We start from the raw sequence: 18,950 nt of genomic DNA, 5'->3' as shown, positions 1-18,950 counted from the left end.
GTTTTGGGAGGTTTTCTGGAAAATAGACTTTCCACTATAAAAAAACAGGTATAAAAAGGTAGACGTAAAATGTGGTAAAGGGTAAAGTAAAATAGTATAAACATCCTAACAAAAGAATAATATCTATAGTAGTAAAATAGATGGTTGAACTGCCAGATATATATTGTGGTAGTGATTTTGGGATTGCAGGATCTATAAACAAACAGTCACTAACATTGAAAGGTAAAAGATGTAGTTTACCAAAAAAAAAAAAAAAAATAATGGGGTTACTATTTTTTAAAAGCAGACCCTAAATAGTTTTGGGCCCTTGGACAGGTAATAGGGGCAGTGACCAAGCTTGTGCCCTCTGCAAAAAAATTACAGAGGAACATGGATTGCCAAAGAAGATGGATTGCCAAAGAAGCTCTTCCCCCCACTATTGTGTGGGAAGAGCTTACTGGAATCTTTAAACAAGGGGGTCCCCAGATATCTCCCCTTTTACCTTGGGGAATGAATACAAGAGTACATGGTAACCCTACCCATTCTGTAAAAGGGTTACATTTTTAATAGAAATAGACACTACACAACAGAAAACATATTTTATTTACTTCTGCTTGTGCTGAACAAAATAGCAGGAGCCCCACCCAACAGAGCTCCTGTCATTGTATAGGCAAAATGGATGCAGGTTGATAACAGCTGCAACTATGAGAAGCATTGTAATGTTGGATTGGAACTCAAATTGGCAAAATTTGCGTTTTGATCCAAGTTCAGAAAAAGAGAAATCCAGGTTAGAATCAACTGTGACCAGATTCTGCTGAACACCTCTGGTCATAACAGGTTGAACCAATCTATTTCAGCAGACCCAGAGGGATATGAGATGTCAGTTTCTATATCCAGGAGTACCTAGACGCTCAGAATTTTTCATCCTTAACTTGCGGGGGTGCTAGGGTGTGGCCCATTCAAAAAATTTCTAGCTATGCCCCTGGGTTTGTTGAAGCAGTGATAAATATCAAGGTGAAGATGCAGGTGTAACGCATTGTATTCTAATAACATAATAAAATAAAACTGATGGTAACAGGCAAAATATATTATAAGTATACCTCAACAGAAAGCAGCTTACTAGGATGGTGATGTGTAAATACTTAAATGAAATAGTATAAAAAAAATGGACCATCCTTTAGTTATGAATGAATAATGCAATGGTCCTGTTTATAAAACAGGGAATCAGACATTCCCTCAAATATTCCCTAGTGGGAATATTCTAGGTCCATGTGATTCAACAGCATTAACCGATTCCCACCAGGGAATGTTTGAGAGAATGTCAGATTCCCTGTTTTATAATTAGAGCCCATAAAGCTATAGAATGAATTTACCAAAAAATATGGTGCGAATTTTGTATTATGCTGGTTTTCTCATATACCCCAGTATGGGGTAATATTGGATTGCTCATTAGTCTAACTCTAATAGATTTAACGGCAGTTTATTTGAAAAAGATGTAAGCCGTAAAAATTTTAATGATAACCAACAACCCTTTTTTATACCTATGTGTGGTGTTCCATTTCCAAAACTAATATACAAGAAAAACAAGCACAATGCAGATTAGAGTGGTCTTGTCAGCTTTATTGTCATAGAGAAGGTGGTGCACCTATATAGAATCAGGGCCATTGCCCACTGCTCATGCAATCCTTTAAAAAAAAAAAAAGACCATCCTGAAAAGTCTGGGATAATGGCAGCTAATGTCATGTATGCATTCCAATATAAATCATATATTTTTAAACCTATTGATTTGGAAAATACAGAAAACATAGGATGATTATGTGTAAAAGATTATACTGCAGACAGAAAATGTGCATATTACACGGTTATTATTTCTCAATGTTCTTACCCAAGATTAACAAACCTAATTTTCCAATCGCATTTGAAAGGGGAAAAAAAAGGCGAATCTTGAGTGAATATCATGTGGCAAAAATAACAGACCCCTACAATATTCACACCTCCTTTTAAAAAAATAGTAAGGAACCAGGCATATATTGATTATATGCATTGGCTATATATACACACACACACATTACGTATACATTTCCGTTGATAAAATTGCTAATTCCAGACAATTTCCCACCATGGTTAAGTATTGTTTTAAAAAAAAAAATCGATCCAACACGGCATGGTATAGGGAAACATTCATAGCTTTTTTGAAACAAAAAAATGAGCAGAGCTGACAATACAATAGCAGAGGGCATGCAAATGAGAGGGTGTATGCTCATTCACTGACACGTTTTAAACACTGAAATAAAACATTGTATGTTACAAAATTAAAAAAAAAAATGTAACAAAAAGAAATCTCAAGCCTACCTGGCAGAAAAATTAGCAGAAGGTTTGTAAGTGATGGGTACCTCACGTCCTTAAAATGGGTGTGCTTCTTCGGAATACAGCAAAAGGCAGCAGCAGTGATAGCTGCTGTAGACAGAAACCAACCCAGTGATATCATCGACTGAGCCAAGGTTCTTTGCTCCTCCTCCCTTGAATGCTACTGCAGGGTAAAGACTGGGAGCGTCCCTTATCTTTGGGAGAAGGGATGGGGGCAGGACAATAATATCTGATCAGTGTATTCTTTATATAAGCTCCATCATCTAAATATGCATCAGTTCCCACCCTTTTCGCAGCTTTATGCGATTGTCTGCACACCTTTTATAAAGTAGAATAGTGGAATAGCTCGTATTACATCATCAAAATTGGATTTTGCTTCTCACTTGAACAGCCCTTTTTAACAATGATATGTTTAAAAGAAAGGACTGACTACACAGCAGAGCAAATATTTAAATCCTAAGGCAAAATGATTACCCTAAATACAAAATTATTATTTGATCCAACCCTTAACAATACTAAGAAAAGCCTTCATTTTGAAAACTGTTACTTTTTAGTCTTTTTTCTCTGTCACCATTCATAAACTCAATGGCACCTGCATCATTGGGGTGTCCCTACATAAACAACTGACCTTGTGTCCTATCTCCTGCATGGACAAGGTGAGTTCAAGGATTGATCCATTTAAATTTGTGGAACGCCCTCTGTTAATGTATTTATGTACAGCGCTGCGTAATATGTTGGCGCTATATAAATCCTGTTTAATAATAATAATAGTGTCTGTGATTTGGCCAATTTACAGAACAAAATTAGGGCAGCAAGGGTCCAAATGAATAAGGAAACAGAAATAGAAAGATGACAGCGCAGTACCTGGGGCCACAAAACAATTCTTTTGATTTGCTGTGGTTGAATGTATGTTTATTAACTATACAGGAAAAAATGTATATGAATATGGTAATAAAATAAAAAAATGGGACGTGTATATCTTTGTTTACTATGGACTTTGGTAGACTATAAAACACAAAAAGGAACTGAGATAACATGCATACCCTAGGAACAGCCAGCAAATCTTACACAAGCCCATTGTGAAGAGGGGGGTGGGGCACTCTAAAATTGTCTCTGCATCATCCAGCTCAGCAGGGTCTTCATATTAGTAATGTTCCAGTGTAAAAAATGTTCTGCCTTGTTCAGAAGTCCTACCCGACAATCTGCCCCTCTACCTTGTAGTATATGTGTACCTTGATCAATGTAATATTTTTAAATGTTTTGAGCAAGATTGTGTGATAAGGGTCAAAATGAGCTGGCCTACGGGTACTGGAAAAACTAGGACTGGACAGTGTATACTGGAAACAATTACACATTGCAAACAATTAAAGGCAATTAAACATTTGTATTCTAAGGGTGTTCATTCTTCACTGGAGCTAGTGGAGAGCAGTAGGATAACTCAAAAGGTAATAGGATAAATCAAGAACCAGGCAGCCCCATCAGACCTCAAAAACAGGTAAAATCAAGGGAATTGTCTGGAATGTAGTTTGGAATTAGGGATTTAGAGATTTATTTTTTTCCAGATCTTTTTTTGCTTGAAGGGGAAGGAAAATAAATATTTCAACATATTTTGTCACCATGGCTTGGGTTTGTCATTGTCATATTGCTGGGATTTGTTTGTTGCACTCATATGATTAAGACTGGGGATTTGTTGCTCACATGGAATTCATGGGAATATAACAACATAGTATACATGTTCACAGGTACAGCATGCCAAGAATGGACTAACTTCAGTTTACTACCTTTTGCCAGTTTTTTGTATGTTGGTATGGTTGCCCATTATTAGCCCATTAACGTAAGAACTGTGATTGTTTGCTTGTATATTATCAAATCACTGCTTTTTAGTAGACAATGTTTCTAGAAGCTAGTCCATTCTAGGCATGCTGAATTTATCACAAACCTAAAAAATACAATAATAAACAAGCCATTAGAAAAAGAACTAATGGGTTTAAAAGCCATGGCAAAATTAGTGAATATTGAAATTGTAATTCAAGGGAGAAATCCAGGTAGAATGATTGGTGATGTTTTTATACTACATGGGCTCTGTTGCCCTAGCAGATTGCAAGATAGTATCTTGATCTAGATAATTAAATAATTTATGCAATGAAAGTATAGGAGAGCATTCAAGGAGACTTAAGAGTAAAGTGAGCAAAAAAGGGATACCAATAAATGTTCAAGAAATGTTTCTAGAGAATTACCTTCAAAACTTTCCGGAAGGCCCACCATTTGAGTGTTGAGGCTGATTTTCTCGATCTTTGGATCACTTCGGAAGCAAAGGGAAGCAACATTTTGTTGCAAATGGTGAACATTGGTACTGACCAACAGAACATGTGCATCCGATGTGCATCTGTTCACCTTGGTGGCCATATTTTACCAATTGTAGTCTAGAAGAAACTTTTTCTGTTTCTTTTTGCCACGTACCTATATTGCACCGTCACCTTTCCCCAACTACTCCCTATACTCTTATCCCCCTCCACTTTCTTTTTGTCTTTTTCGGGATGTTATTTCATAACATTCAGCTAGTTTGTCACAGGGTTTTACATATGTTTTATAATTCTGTTATGAATTCTCACACTAGTTTGATAGTTTTTTGTTACTTGGAGGCTTGAGGTCTCTGACCTTACTAACAGGCCAGTGAGGTTCTTTTTACCATTACCTTTTCTTGTCTTGAAACACCATACTCCTCTCCTAGGCACATATAAAAAACCCCAAATTGAGGCCTCCTTCATGTTTGAATCTTTATCACGTAGTCTATGTCTACCCTACCCTATGGTACCCTGCTGCGCGCTCTCCCCCTTCCCTTTCAATAGGATCGGTCGTCGTCCATCGTCCGTGGATCCAGCAGGTCGGTCATTCGGACGATGGACGACACCGACTGTACACACGGCAGATTTTCGCCCGATATTTGGCCGATGCCGATTATCGGGCGATAAAAATCTGCCGTGTGTACGTAGCTTTACTCCCATCGTGAAAAACTCCTCCTTACTGAACCATAATTTTTAGTTTGCATATTAAAGCACTTATAGCACTCCTAGATTCTAAATCAAGAGAGGTTAGCATTATCCTTACAAATACGCTTCAATGACAACTGATTTCTTTGCAATCTGACCCCCAGGATAGATACTTGTTAAATTTGGGCAAAATCTCTCCTATTTCCCTATATATTAGTTAACTTATACTTACCAAATACCAACCAAATCTTTTCTCTGGTATTGCTGTTGGACATTGTACAAGTACTTTAGCATTAAGAGGTGATTTTATCATCCTCCTTAGTCCGATCCAAGATATCTTGAAAGGTAAATCCCTTTTACCACATTAAACGAGAGATTAAGAACTTGTTGCATGCCTACCAGCTGGTTGCATCACCAATGAGAATTAAATAACACCTACAACTCTCCGTGTATGTTTCATCAGGGGTAGCTGCCCCTAACAAGGCCACAGACTGCCCAACAACTAGCAGGCCAAATGAGATGTACTATGAATGTTTTACATTATCTAGAAACCCTACATTCACAAACCATGAATGTGGAGTCTCAACTCTTGGACCTTAGAGACTAAATTAACTAAATTAAATCAATAAATACAGAAGAGCCTTAATTCACAGCCTTAGAAAAAAGAGAGTTCACACGTTTGTCCCCAGCATTGTCTCTTCTTACATAAATTCTTCTCAATATTTGGAGAAGATCTGTTGATCCCTGTCGATTTGACTAAAACTCCTCATAGACTGATTTCATTAAAGGAGCAAACTGCTTTTACCAACCCTGCATTTAGAAAAGGCAGCAAACCCAATGATTTAACATATACATACTACAAGGACTTCATTCATTTGCTTGTTTAACCCTTTTTAAATGCTTGATTCACATGATTGACTCTTTATCAGCACTTTTTACTGTCATTTTGAAACCAGATAAAGATCCACAGTTTTGTGACAGCTATTGTGCTGTCACAACAGCCTACTTATGATTTGTGTGTTGGTATGTTCCTAATCCCCCCCTAGTCTTTTACAGTTAGTATAGTCAACCTATTGTCCCTAGCAACAAGTATTCATTTGTTGTGTTTAGTGCTTCCAGCAGTTACTAGAGTGTTCCACTTTAGCAGTCTCCAGGCTGTAGAATTACCAGTTTTTAGCTCCAGAACTCCGTTGTATCCTGTACATTGTAAAATTGGATTAAAGGTACTAATGGAAGTTACAGTGGTGTTTCTTGGCGAGTAAAACTACCTGTCATCGTGTACTCAGCAAGAAGGTATCCATCCGTACAGACTGGGTCTCAGGACGGGTAACTTGCATAAATCGACGATCGTGACAGAATAGCTATAGACATATTTCATTTAAAACTTTTTACTGGTATTGGCCTGGCACTCTTCCATTAACATTCCCTATTTTAAAAGTGACAAGGCAGGGTTGTCCATTTCCTCACTTTTTATTTTATCTAGTTTTAGAACCTTGCAGCACGTTTCAAACAAAACACAAAGTAGTTGCCCATTCAAATGATTTACTCAATACCATTACCTTGCTCATGGCTACCTACTTACTGTACGAAATCCAGGAATAAGCCTACTTACCCAACTACAAGGTTAACTTTCCAAAAGTCTTAAAATCCTATATTTCTCTATCCTGACTGGCATTGTAGACACCTTTCATCATTCTTTCCATTTAAATAAGCAAATACTTCAATTCAATACTTGGGCACATACCATACCTGTCAAGCTGAACTTTTTACCTTTTTATCAATATTATCTGTTTTGACATGTGTAACATATTAAAGATGAAAGTAATGCCCCAATTAGACCTTGCCATAATCTGACATACTGATTCCCCCAAATTTTGTTAGCTCATCATTGACTTCCCAAATCTAAAGAGGATATAGCATTCTGTTCTCTTCCATTAGGCCATGCACCTGATCAAATTAATGGATTGATATAGACACAAGGCTGAAGGATGCTCTGTCTCCCATACCATTGACAAGCACTGCTTGGGAGTTTGAAATGGTTGACACATTTTCACTGGTGGTAGTTTTTGTTAATTCAAATGTTGTATTTAATTAATGATAAATAAATTATGGGGATTACCATGATGGTAAATACTTTATATGTAAATATATTTGGTGGTCCACATCCCTTTTGGGAGAAATTCATGGGGAGACACTTAGTGGTGTAAAACAGTTTTGTAGTAAATGGAGTAGATATTAAAAGGTTTTCACAGGTTTTATATAATTGGTTTTAATAATTATTAGATAATTTGGGTGCTATTCTGTTTGATTGCTATCTTGACAGGATTTCAACAACTCAAGAATTTACTTGGGCGTGCATACACAAGGAAAGTAAAAAAGTATGTGGAGCCAATTGATTAGAAATATGATTTTGTAAAAAAAAGTTATTTTCTTTATTTGCCCTGAAAATTGATATGCATATGAATTGTGCTATTTGTAGGACCCAACAAGAGGACCAAGTATCCGCGAAATACATATAAACTATTGTTTGCTTAAACACAATGGTAATACTTTTTATTATGTTTTTTTATGATGGTCAAATACAAATATAATTTTATGTATTTTATCCTATACTAAAAAGTATTGTTTTTCTTGATGCCTTGAAAGTCCTGTCACATTTATTTTGTCTTCTATATAGTTCATATTATTAGGATACGGCATTGATTTGGGAAATATATAAACCAACTGGAGATTACTACTTTATCTGTTATCACATTTTTAATTTGGAGATAGCAGTGGGATATCTATTATACAGTTTGTTTCTGCATGGTGGAAAGCAGTTTTTTTGTAGTGGTGTGACTGGGCTGACAGGACGGTTTGCTTAACAGTACCTGAGCATACACATGTCATAATGAGTAGTGGAACAGCTTTGTCGTATTGGTGTAAAAGGGAACTGGTACTATTGTGAAAAGAAAGAAGAGGGATCAACCCTGAAATTCATCATCTTGACTAACCCATTAAACAATAACAGATCCCACCACAAGGATGTGTCAATATCACACAAGACATTTATTCAATAGACTGTGAAGGATATGTACTGCAAAGCCTGTAACCACTGCTTTAGATATCTGCCATCACATGGACCTGGTTACACACTGAGAATTTCTGTGCCCTCTTCACTGTCACCACCTTGCACTCCCCTGCTGCCTCCACTATCTCTGCTCAGGGATCCCATACTCTGCTCACTTCCAAGTCTAAGGATACTTACAATCGTCTTTGGAAAATTAGCAATTGTTAATAATTATTTTGATTGTATAGTGTATGATTCTGTATGTGCTGTAACGATACAATTGTTCATAGAAGATAATTGACCAAAAATGTACGGACACTAGATGTGATCATTTGAAAGATGCAGGAAATGACACGTACAGGAGGAAGTAGCACAGAGGAAATCACGGCTCTGAGTGATGAAAAAGAACTTGCTCTGGAACAATCATTTTGCCAATGAATGTTACTCCTGAACACTGTTCAATTACCTTTCTCTGTAATATGTCTTTTCACATGGTCTCAAATAAAAAGAAAGCAGCCCTTGCTATGGTCTGTTTGTTAAGTGAAGAACAAGAGGATTGTGATGTGCAAGGATGAGGTGTGAAGAAGCTGCGCTTGACATCACCAGAGGAGTATAAAAATTATCTTTAAACATTGGATGTGAGCTTCCAAAATTTACCTACCGCAGTAGGACCTTTTCTCCAGAAAAAAGATGCCTGCATGAGAAAGTTCATAAAAGCTAAACAGAGGTTGATCGCCACATTGAGATTCCTTGCCACTGGAAGATCTCTGTAAGACATGCTTAAAATATGAATACATGAAGGTAGGTATGCCATAAAATTATTATGAAAAAGAATGTACAATTTTGGTTTAAAAAAAGTTAAAGAATTTTTTTTTTTAAAGTGCAACTTTTTGTAAAACTGCAGAACAGAAAAATGATTGATAACAATGGTACAAGCAAAGAAAAAACTATTGTGCAGCAGCAACAACAACAACAAGTGCAAAAATAAATTTGAAACATTTACCAATACAAATTGGTATATTTGTGGTTTTCATTATCTAAACTATAGTCACTTGGCTCAGCAGGGCTCATATAGGTGGGATGGAGGGTTGCTAGATACAGGAGGGGAGTGAGGCTGCTGGTATGGAGTGGGGAAGGAATAAATAGGGTAGTGTGGGTTGACCACATCAGTGACGATCAGCTCCACCGCACATTTTTTGTTCTGGGGTCATCTTCCTTATTTTTGCAGCAATGATGAGGTCAAAGGCATAAAACTCATCCCCTTGATGGCTGAGTATGGCCATAGCTTGCTGCAATGTTTGCTTCTTTTTAAGGTCTTCTTGTTTACTCTGATCATTTCCAACCTCCAGCCTGATCATTTCCAACCTCCTCCTTTTTCCAGCCAAAAAAGGAGCCGGAAACTATCAGAGTGAATGTTGTAGCAGGTGGAGTATCTACATGGTAACTAGAGGTCTGCAAGAAAGAAAATAAAATAGAACTTATTAATATACTTTTTAACTCTTGTCATGTTCTCCTTTCAGTTTCCTAATACACCAAAGGAATGGATGGCCATCGCTTCAGATTTTGAGCAATTCTGGAACTTCCCAAATTGTGGAGGAGCAATTTATAAATTTTAAAGGTCACCCCACCTGCAGACATTAAATCCTTCTACTACAACTACAAGGATTTTTTCAGCATTGTGCTCAAGGCAATAGTGAATGCTCGTTATGAATTTGTTTTAGTTGCTATAGGCAAAAACGGGTACATGTCTGACGTAGGCGTCCTGGAAGCTACGCCATTCCACCTTGCTGGTCAATAAACAACTGCACCTTCCTAGTAACCCCCAAACTTTATAGGGTATGAACTTTGTGTTTGTTGCAGATGAACCTTTTGCCTTTCATTACAACTTAATAAAACCATTCTCTCAGAAAAATTTGGACCAAGAGAAAAAAAAATTTCAACTATAGGCTTTCTCGTGCCAGGAGGGTGGTTGAAAATGCATTTGGTATATTAGCAAATTGGTTCAAAATCTTTCATAGAGCTATAAGACTGCGCATGGACAAAATTGACAAGGTGGTCTTTGCTTGCTGCTTGCTGCTGTGCTAGAGTAATTGCAGTGCATCATTTGCCTCCTAATGAAGCAAGAGACTGCTGCAGCAGCACACACGACACTGGGGGAAAATAGCAGCCAATTCACTGGTCTGGTGAATCTACAACATGCAGTACCGGAGAATGCTACTGTGTCAGCAAAAGAAAACTGTATTCGGTACATGCAGTACTTCAACTCAACTGGAGCAGTGGAATGGCACCATAGCATGACAGTTTAGCATTGCCCATGATGTGTATTTCACTGTAATAAAAATCTGTACTGTTTATTTTTTTGTTAACTGAGCTTTCCTAAATTGTACAATAAAATTACTTGTTGGTAGTTTACTTGGTCTCCTTTGTGCCTGCATCATTGTTGTCATCTCCCAGGCTGGACACTGATGGATGACCTTCCTCGTGATCAGAGGTGAAAGATAGCAGGTTGAAGTACCATAGTTGAAGTACCATAGTTTATGTACATACACATCTTTTGCACCAGCACCCGGTCGCTGTGAAGCCTTCACTTTGTTCATTCCAAAAATGCCAGCGCCCTTTGGTCTTTCAACGGGGGCATGCCTCCAAGTTTTCTGGGCATCACAGGCAACTTACAACTTTAAAATGATTAACCACAATACTAGTGGCCAAATCTGAAACAAGATGTGATTAACTTGTGGCTGCATGCTCTGAGAGGGGTCTTCTACTCCGACTTCTCATTCTTGAACAACCTTGGATGCAAATCTCCATGGACTTTATTACCTATCTCACATCCTCCCATCCAATGGTTTTTCCACAATTTGGGTGATGGTTGATTGATTCACAAAAATGGCCCATTTTATCTCTCTATCAGGTCTCATCTGCCCCGAAGATCTTTTTCAAGGAAATCATCTGTCTACACAGTTTGCTGTTGCACATTGTCTTGGATCGTGTAGTTCAATTTACTTCCCACTTCTGGATTTCAAGATCAAGTTGGATTTCTCTTTTCCTATCACCCTCAGTCCCATGGGCAAACTGGGAGAAAATAATCAGTCACTGGAACAGTATCGTCATTTGTACATCAATTTCCAGCAAGACAATAGGTCTGATCTTCGACTGTGGGCTGAGCTAACCCACAATGCTCTAGTGAATCTATGGGTCAAACTCCCTTCTTTATTGTCTCTAGTCGTCACCCCAGGCTTCTCCTATCCCTACCCCGTCTGATGTTCCTGCTGCAACTGCTACTGCTGACCATATTCAGAAGGTTTGGAAAAAAAGGCCCCAGATATCTTGCAACGCTCTTTAGCCCGCTGTAAAAGATGGGCTGACAGGAAAAGAACTTTTGCACCCTGGTTTGGTCCTGGTAATAAGGTATGGCTCTCCAACAAGTATATTTGCTTGCGAATGCCTTCCGCTAAGCTTGCTCCTCGGTTTATTGGTCCGTTTCCTGTGCTGTCCCCACAATTTATATCAGTAAAAAACCTCAATTTAATAATGAATTACAACAGATTAAATACAAAAAAGCATACACAACAAGCAAAAACAATTGTATTTTTCGGACCATAAGACGCACCAGTTTTTAGAGAAGGGAAATTAAGAAAAAAAAGATTCTGAAACAAATAGTGTCCTAAAATATTGTATGTGCATTAAAAACCAACATCACAGTCATAAACACATGTAATCAACCCTGTAAAGTAAACAGCAGCATTTAGAACCATTATTAACAAATAAAGTCAGCAAAAGACAAAATTACTGTAAAACACAATAACGGGAGACTTCAGTAATAAAATAGAATAAATTTGAAGATTTACGGTAAAGGTTCTGCTCGTTTTATGAGAACCCCGAGAACTCCTCATCGCTAGAGTCAGAATCTAGAAATCTCAGTTTCTCACAATCACTAACAGGACTTTCGTCACTACTGGTGCTGGTACCGGTATTTTCATATAACATATCGTCTTCAGTCCCATCTAAGGCATTGCTGATGCCACATTTTTTGAAGGAATGTACAATGATCTCATCCTTAACTGAGTCCCATGAGGTTTTCACCCACTCACAAGCTTGGGTAATAGTGGGCCTTTGCATTCTTCCAGTAGGTGTAAGATCATGATTACCAGCAGCCATCCATTTGTTCCACTGTTCCCTCATAAACACTTTAAATGGTTTGTTGATGGACACATCGAGAGGTTGCAGCTGACTGGTAAGACCACCGGGAATTACAGCTAAATGAGTTCTTTTTTGTAGTGTCGGTGATATGTGCTCTGAACTGGTCAAGCACTAACAAGGATGTTTTTTTTAAAAGCCCACCAGGACGTTTGGACCACACTTTTTCAATCCAGAGCCTCATTCCCTTTTCGTCCATCCATCCTTTGTCATGTCCATGCACCACAACTCCCCGAGGAATCGCTTCTTTTGGAAAAGTTTTCCTTTTGAAGATGAGCATTGGTGGCAATTTAGTACCATCTGCACAGCAGGACAACACAACCGTGTAATGGGTTTTCTCATGCCCTGAGGTTTTCACGGGTAAAGTTTTTGCTCCTTTGTGATCTACAGTTCTATTGGATGGCACATCAAAAGTAAGCGGGACTTCATCCATATTTCCAATCTGGCTTAACGGTAGTTCAAATTGATTCTTCTTTCTGACATCAGTGACGAATTTGTGAAAAGACAGAATCTTTTCTTAATATTCGTTGGGCATTTTTTGAGCAATTTTCGTTTTAGTGCGCATAGCAAGGCCAGATCGCTTCATAAATCTGTAGCATCATGATGGTGATCCAGTGAAATCTTGAATTACTTTTTCCACAGCAAGGAGTTTGGCTTTATACATGATCATTTTTGTGGAGACCGAAAAGCCATTTTCACGGTGTTGTGTGATCCACTCCTTTATGTCCACCTCCAACTCTGGCCACTTTGCAGCATGCCCACGTAAAGTGTGCTTACTTTTGTCCAACTTTTGCAGCTGATCCTCCTGTTTCTTCCACTCTCTTATCATCTTTTCAGAGGGAGGTGGTCCAAAGTGTCTCTCTGCTGCTCTGTTTCCATGCTCTTTTGCATATTTTATAACTTCCAGTTTGAAAGCAACTTTATATGCCACTCTCTTCTGCTTCGACATCTTAGTGAGGAGGCGGTACTGGTACCATATTTCTGCAAAACTTTCAAAACCGTAATTAAAGAACTGTCAGTAACACCAATACGGTATCGGTCTTTTTAGTCCTTTCCTCCATATTCCATCAGGTGCTCTCATATCTCCCCACATTCCACCCCTATTTACGGTAATATACAGCACTGCGTAATATGTTGGCGCTATATAAATCCTGTTTAATAATAATGTTTAATAATAAATTCCATCCAGCGCTCTCATATCTCTCCCTCCCCCTCCCTCCCCCACACATTTTATTACAATCAGGCCTCAACACCGTATGTTACCAGTATAGTGGGGGGCAAGCACCCAGTCTGTTATGGTACCAGTATGTACCGTACTGTAGTTGTTTTCACGATATTGCCCGTATACCGTATGCAGAGACTTTCTGTGATTTAGCAATAACATTTACGGTACTGTCCCACAGTGTAAAACACTTTCCAGCCTCTCAAAAGGCTAAAAGCTGTCAGCAAAGTTCAGTGTTACCACTACAATGTGTAAATACCTATAAATCATGCAGAGACTTTCTATGCTTTCTTTGCATGGTTTATGGGTATCTGCGGTACACATTGTAGTGAGAGAAGAGGCTGGAGAGTGTTTTAAGGACATTATGGTAAATGTTATTGCTAAATAGCAGAAAGTCTCCGCATACGATATACCGGTATGAAGATTGTACATTTGGAAAGTTACCGGTATAGTATGATGGGAGAACAGTGGCGCTGTGTGACGTAGCGGTGTGACATCCAAGCAGGGCATCCAGGGCGGAGATCTACTGGTGGGCGGAGATCTACTGTACACCTACCCAGTAATCAATCACGGCATCCAACGGAGGGCGGAGTTTAACCGGGCACGGAGGAATGATCGGGCACAGAGTCTGCAGCCGGCAAGGAGTGAGGGTTACATGGAGGCGTGAGGAGGCATGGCTGCAGCGGGGGCATGGAGGCATGGAGGCTAATGAATCACAGAGCGGGGCAGACACTCTGGGCACGGAGGAATGGACAGTGGCTGCAGCAAGAGAGACCACACAGAGCCGGGCAAGTAAGAAACTTTTTTTTTTACAGCATATGTGTAGGCTGTATTTGGACCATAAGATGCAGGGACTTTTTCCCCCACTTCTGGGGGAAAAAAAGTGCGTCTTATGGACCGAAAAATACGGTAATCATAAAAAATCATAAAAGGTCAGCAGCCGAATCTAATGGTAATATGTCTCTTAGAACGAAGTCAGCTTCATCACACCAAAGAATCATGAGGTGTAGAGTCACAGAATACATTTAATAAATTGGATCATTTGAAATTACCTTTATTGTGATTCATAATATAATATGAATAATAATTATTGTATGTCACTTTATTGAAAAGTATTGAGCTCACTGCTGCCTGTCTGCCCCATATATCAAAATGAAAGTTGTCTCAATGGTGGGCAACCCCCAATTTATCGACATTGAGATGGTAATAAATTTAAGGCTAAGGAGCCAAAATATCCTCCACAGCACTGGAGAGGGAAAACCGGTCTGATATGGTACAAAAGTAACAGAGGCCAGCACAAATGGAAGTCTGCAAATCGAGACCAATGCTTCAGGATTCATAAGGAGCACAGGCATTGCCAAGCAGTGGGCACCCCATGCCTCCCTTGTGTTGTGGAGGATATTTTGGCAATTATTAAATTGAGGTTTTCAACTGATATCACTTTTTCAACCCCACTTTTGGGTGCCTAAACAATGTATTGCATTTTTTTGGAATAATATTTATCTATTGTCTCAATCCCAGGCACCAAAGTTTTCATTCCTGTGTCCCAGTTTAACCCTGTCACCTACAAGTTGAAACTGCCTCCTCCTTTGAAATTTCATACTGCTTTACATGTCTCTCTTCTCAAACTAGTAATTTTTAAATGGTTCTATAAGAAGAATATACCTACTAGTCCTGTTCCAGCTGCCTTGAAAGAAGAATACAAGATTGAGCAGATCCTGGACTCCAAATTCGTCCAGGGCTTTTTACAGTATTTGGTACACTAGAAAGGCTATGGTCGTAAGAAATGTTCCCGGGTTCCCTTAAAGGACCTTCATGCTCCTTTTCTACTCAAGAAGTTTTACTCCCCTGCTTCCTGCAACAACTCTGCTCATGGATTCCATACTTTAAACCAGGATTAGTACAAGACAGTACACACAATAGTTTGCGATCTTTGCCCAATTGGATCCGCCAGGACGGTCGTTCGTTTCCAATGACATCCCTCATTAATGGGCATTCACCTGCTGGTGGAGATGTGAACATCACCTGAACTGCATCGTCTCCAGCACTCCCTCTGGTGGTGGGTCAGGATGCCTACAGGTCACATGACTACCATCCGTCACATGGCCTACATTTTATTAAGTGAATAGGAACAGAATGTTACCTGAACAAGGAGTTTTTTCTTGGCTCTTTACCCAGATTCCAGTTGTTCCTGTCTGTGTTACGGATTCTCCTCGGTACCAATCCTGGCTTTGACCCGTGACTACCCCTGATCACCACCTGCCCTGACCTTTGGCTATTTTCGATTACTCCTTTTTGCCTCCTGTCCTGACCTCTGGCTTGTCTGACCGCTCTCCTGCACTGTCAGCAGTCACCAGTTTCTGCATGCACGGTAGCCACAACCTGGCAACACAGTGTAACATCCTCACCTCCAGAAGCTCTGAAGAATACTGAGTGGTTGCTTAGACTCTGCGCCTCGTACACATCTAAACCTTCACTGACATGGAGGGTCCACCATCCCGCCCTGTGGCACCAAGACAAGTAAATATATTATGGGCTACATAATCATAGATTTCAAGGATAGCTTGGCTTGAAAAACAATGGCACCTAAATATCTTCCAATGAGGCTAAGCATACTTCATAAGAACTTTCAAAGAGCATTTTTCCACCATTTTTTATGGAAGGGTACCACCAATAGCTTGGTCAGGAATATGTTCAGTTGGCATGCCAGAGCTTCTGTGTCTTCTTCTGTGTCTTCTTCTTCTTCATTCTTCTGTGTCTTTCAAGCTCTGGTATTTTTAAGCGTATTCAAACCTATCACCCCATTGCTTGTCATCACTCTCATCTGGTTCCCATGTTTTTGTCCATAACACTATAATCATTGTTGTCTGATCCTGACATAATGGCCCTGATTCATCAATGAAATCCGCGCTCGCTGGAAGCGCGAACGTACGCGCGACCAGCGAGCTCGGTTTCCGCGGTCCGGAGTCGAGTGCGCTCGTACACTCACCTCCTCACTGCCAGCCGGATTCCTGCCTTGATAATAATGAGCAATAGGGGTCGCAAATCTGCCAATTAAGGCGATTAGATTTTTTTTAGGGGAACAGTGACTTTTAATGCAAGCTCGCCAGTGTAAAGCTGCTGGAGATGCGCGGCTCTGGCCGCGAGCTTTTTCAGTTGCTGAATTTCGCAACGGCGTACGATTTCGGATCGCGAATACGAATGCACGAGCGAGCGTCCGATTCTGCTTGATGAATTAGGGCCAATATGTAATTTCCCCGATTATCAGCAGGACAATAGCAAGCTTTTGCAAAAATATATAAACCAAAAATTGGAGATCCACATTTGTGTCCCTGTGTACTTTGAAATTGGGCTTTGAGTAATGTTTTTCTCACCATCCACCCAACCCCTATCTTTTACCTGATCTGGCAATATCCCCAATTGGGAAGGAATTATAATATTACTGATAAGGAACTGCACTCCATCAGTTGTCCTGGCATTATATCTTGAAAAAAGCGATGAATTTATTACAGATTATAAGAATCTTGAATATTGGAACACATACAAGTATCTCAGGCCTAGTTTGGCTTTCTTCTTTGCTCACTTTAACTTCCACATCTTGTATTGCATCTACAAACCTCAAACAAAAAGATCACTCTTCATCATTCTCCTGAATACACTGAGACATCCAAGCAATTTTTGGCAAACATTCATTTATTTTGCAGTCAGAACTTCTTGACTAGATTTTAAAGGCTAAACCAATCCAAACTCTAGCCACATCTGGATACATTTGGATCTTCCATTAGAAAATATTCTTAGTTCCTGAATCTTTGTCAGCAGATTCTTCATTTTACTTGTGGCCCACTGATGGGTCATTTTGTGCTTCAAAGAACCACATAACTTATGTTTCATTTGTTTTGGTGGCCCTGGTTGGCCTGAGCACTCATAAGAAGCCAACCAGGCTACTTTATCTACTTCCTCAACCATACAGACAATAGAGTTAATAAACAATGGAATCTAAGTCCAAAGATTTAACACCATTCTTGTGACTACAGACACATTTTCTAAAATGGTCCATTTTATTTAATCTCAGATAAACCCCAAAGATAATTAAACCCCCATCAATGGTTGAACGGAGAGCATGAACCAGACGCAGTACCTTCAGTGCTTTACCAGTCATGCAGGATAAATGGCCTACCTTGTTACCCTTTACTGAATTCATTTAAAACCATTTTGTTTATTCATCCACTCATCTTACCCTTTTTCAAATGAATCACGTTGTTCATTCCAGTTTACCCAAAGTATTGCCCAAAAATTATATTTTATCTGCAGTGCAAGACCTTGGACCCTGGACCAGATTTCCTTCTGCCATAGATAACTCCATTCCAATTTGAAAGAGGCCCAGGAAAGGTACAAAATATTTGCAGACCATAAAAGGTCAAAAACTTTTTTTTCAGTGGGTGATAAAGTATTCCTCCCCACATCAAACTTTAGGCTGCATGGTCCAGCCACAAAATTAGGGTCTAGATTTATTGGAACTATGAAAAAGAATAATTATGTCTCCTATATGCTCCAGCTACCCCCTTCCATCAGAATTCACCTGTTTGTTTTTTTTTACATCTCTTTGCTTAAACTTTTCCCTCCTGATGCCCACTCTTCATCCTGGGGGCGCCCTTTGTTGGTGAATGGAACAAATAAAGTTTACCCAAATTTGTTCTTCAGCATTTTGACACTGTTTGACTCTGTTGAAGACCTAATTTTATCCAATTCGGAGCTTTAAGATCAGTGCAGGGTGCTATGAACATTGTTTGCTTCCAGATCATAGATTACCAAGTTCCTTCTCCACACTTAAAGACTTTGCTGTGACTGTGATGAGTCAAAAGACAGGTTGGTCTGATCTTTAGAGTTTAAGCAATGCTTAGGTAATACTTTGGTACTCCAGAACCTATCCCCCTCCAGCTGCAATTTTCATTGTGATTCTGTGGGCCTGGTACATTTACCAGTAAAGTAATATTCCTTAGGGCGTGCCCTGGGGAAGATCTGTGGGTGTGCTAAGACTCAAACTCTACCTTTTGCTTTACTGTACCAAGCTCCTGTAACCTGGCCTACACTTCTCCCAGGAAAAGTGGAATGCTGTCTGTAACAATATAAATTAGAATGTGGTGAA

At 39.3% G+C, this 18,950-nt stretch overlaps 1 protein-coding gene across 3 annotated transcripts in view; it reads right to left on the bottom strand.

Annotated features, from left to right (window-relative positions):
• Nucleotides 1–2,472, bottom strand: part of L1CAM (L1 cell adhesion molecule) — a 214,613-nt gene extending 212,141 nt beyond the window's left edge. For all 3 annotated transcript variants that reach the window (XM_072431770.1, XM_072431771.1, XM_072431772.1), the window contains exon 1: nt 2,332–2,472. The gene's annotated coding sequence lies outside the window, so the exon portion shown is untranslated. The remainder of the gene's footprint in view (nt 1–2,331) is intronic.
• Between the last annotated feature and the right edge of the window lie 16,478 nt (nt 2,473–18,950).

The sequence above is a fragment of the Pyxicephalus adspersus genome, chromosome Z (assembly GCF_032062135.1).
Source record: "Pyxicephalus adspersus chromosome Z, UCB_Pads_2.0, whole genome shotgun sequence".
NCBI lineage: Eukaryota > Metazoa > Chordata > Amphibia > Anura > Pyxicephalidae > Pyxicephalus > Pyxicephalus adspersus.
Note: the sequence above shows the minus strand (reverse complement) of the source record. Positions and strands in the feature narration are given on the sequence as shown.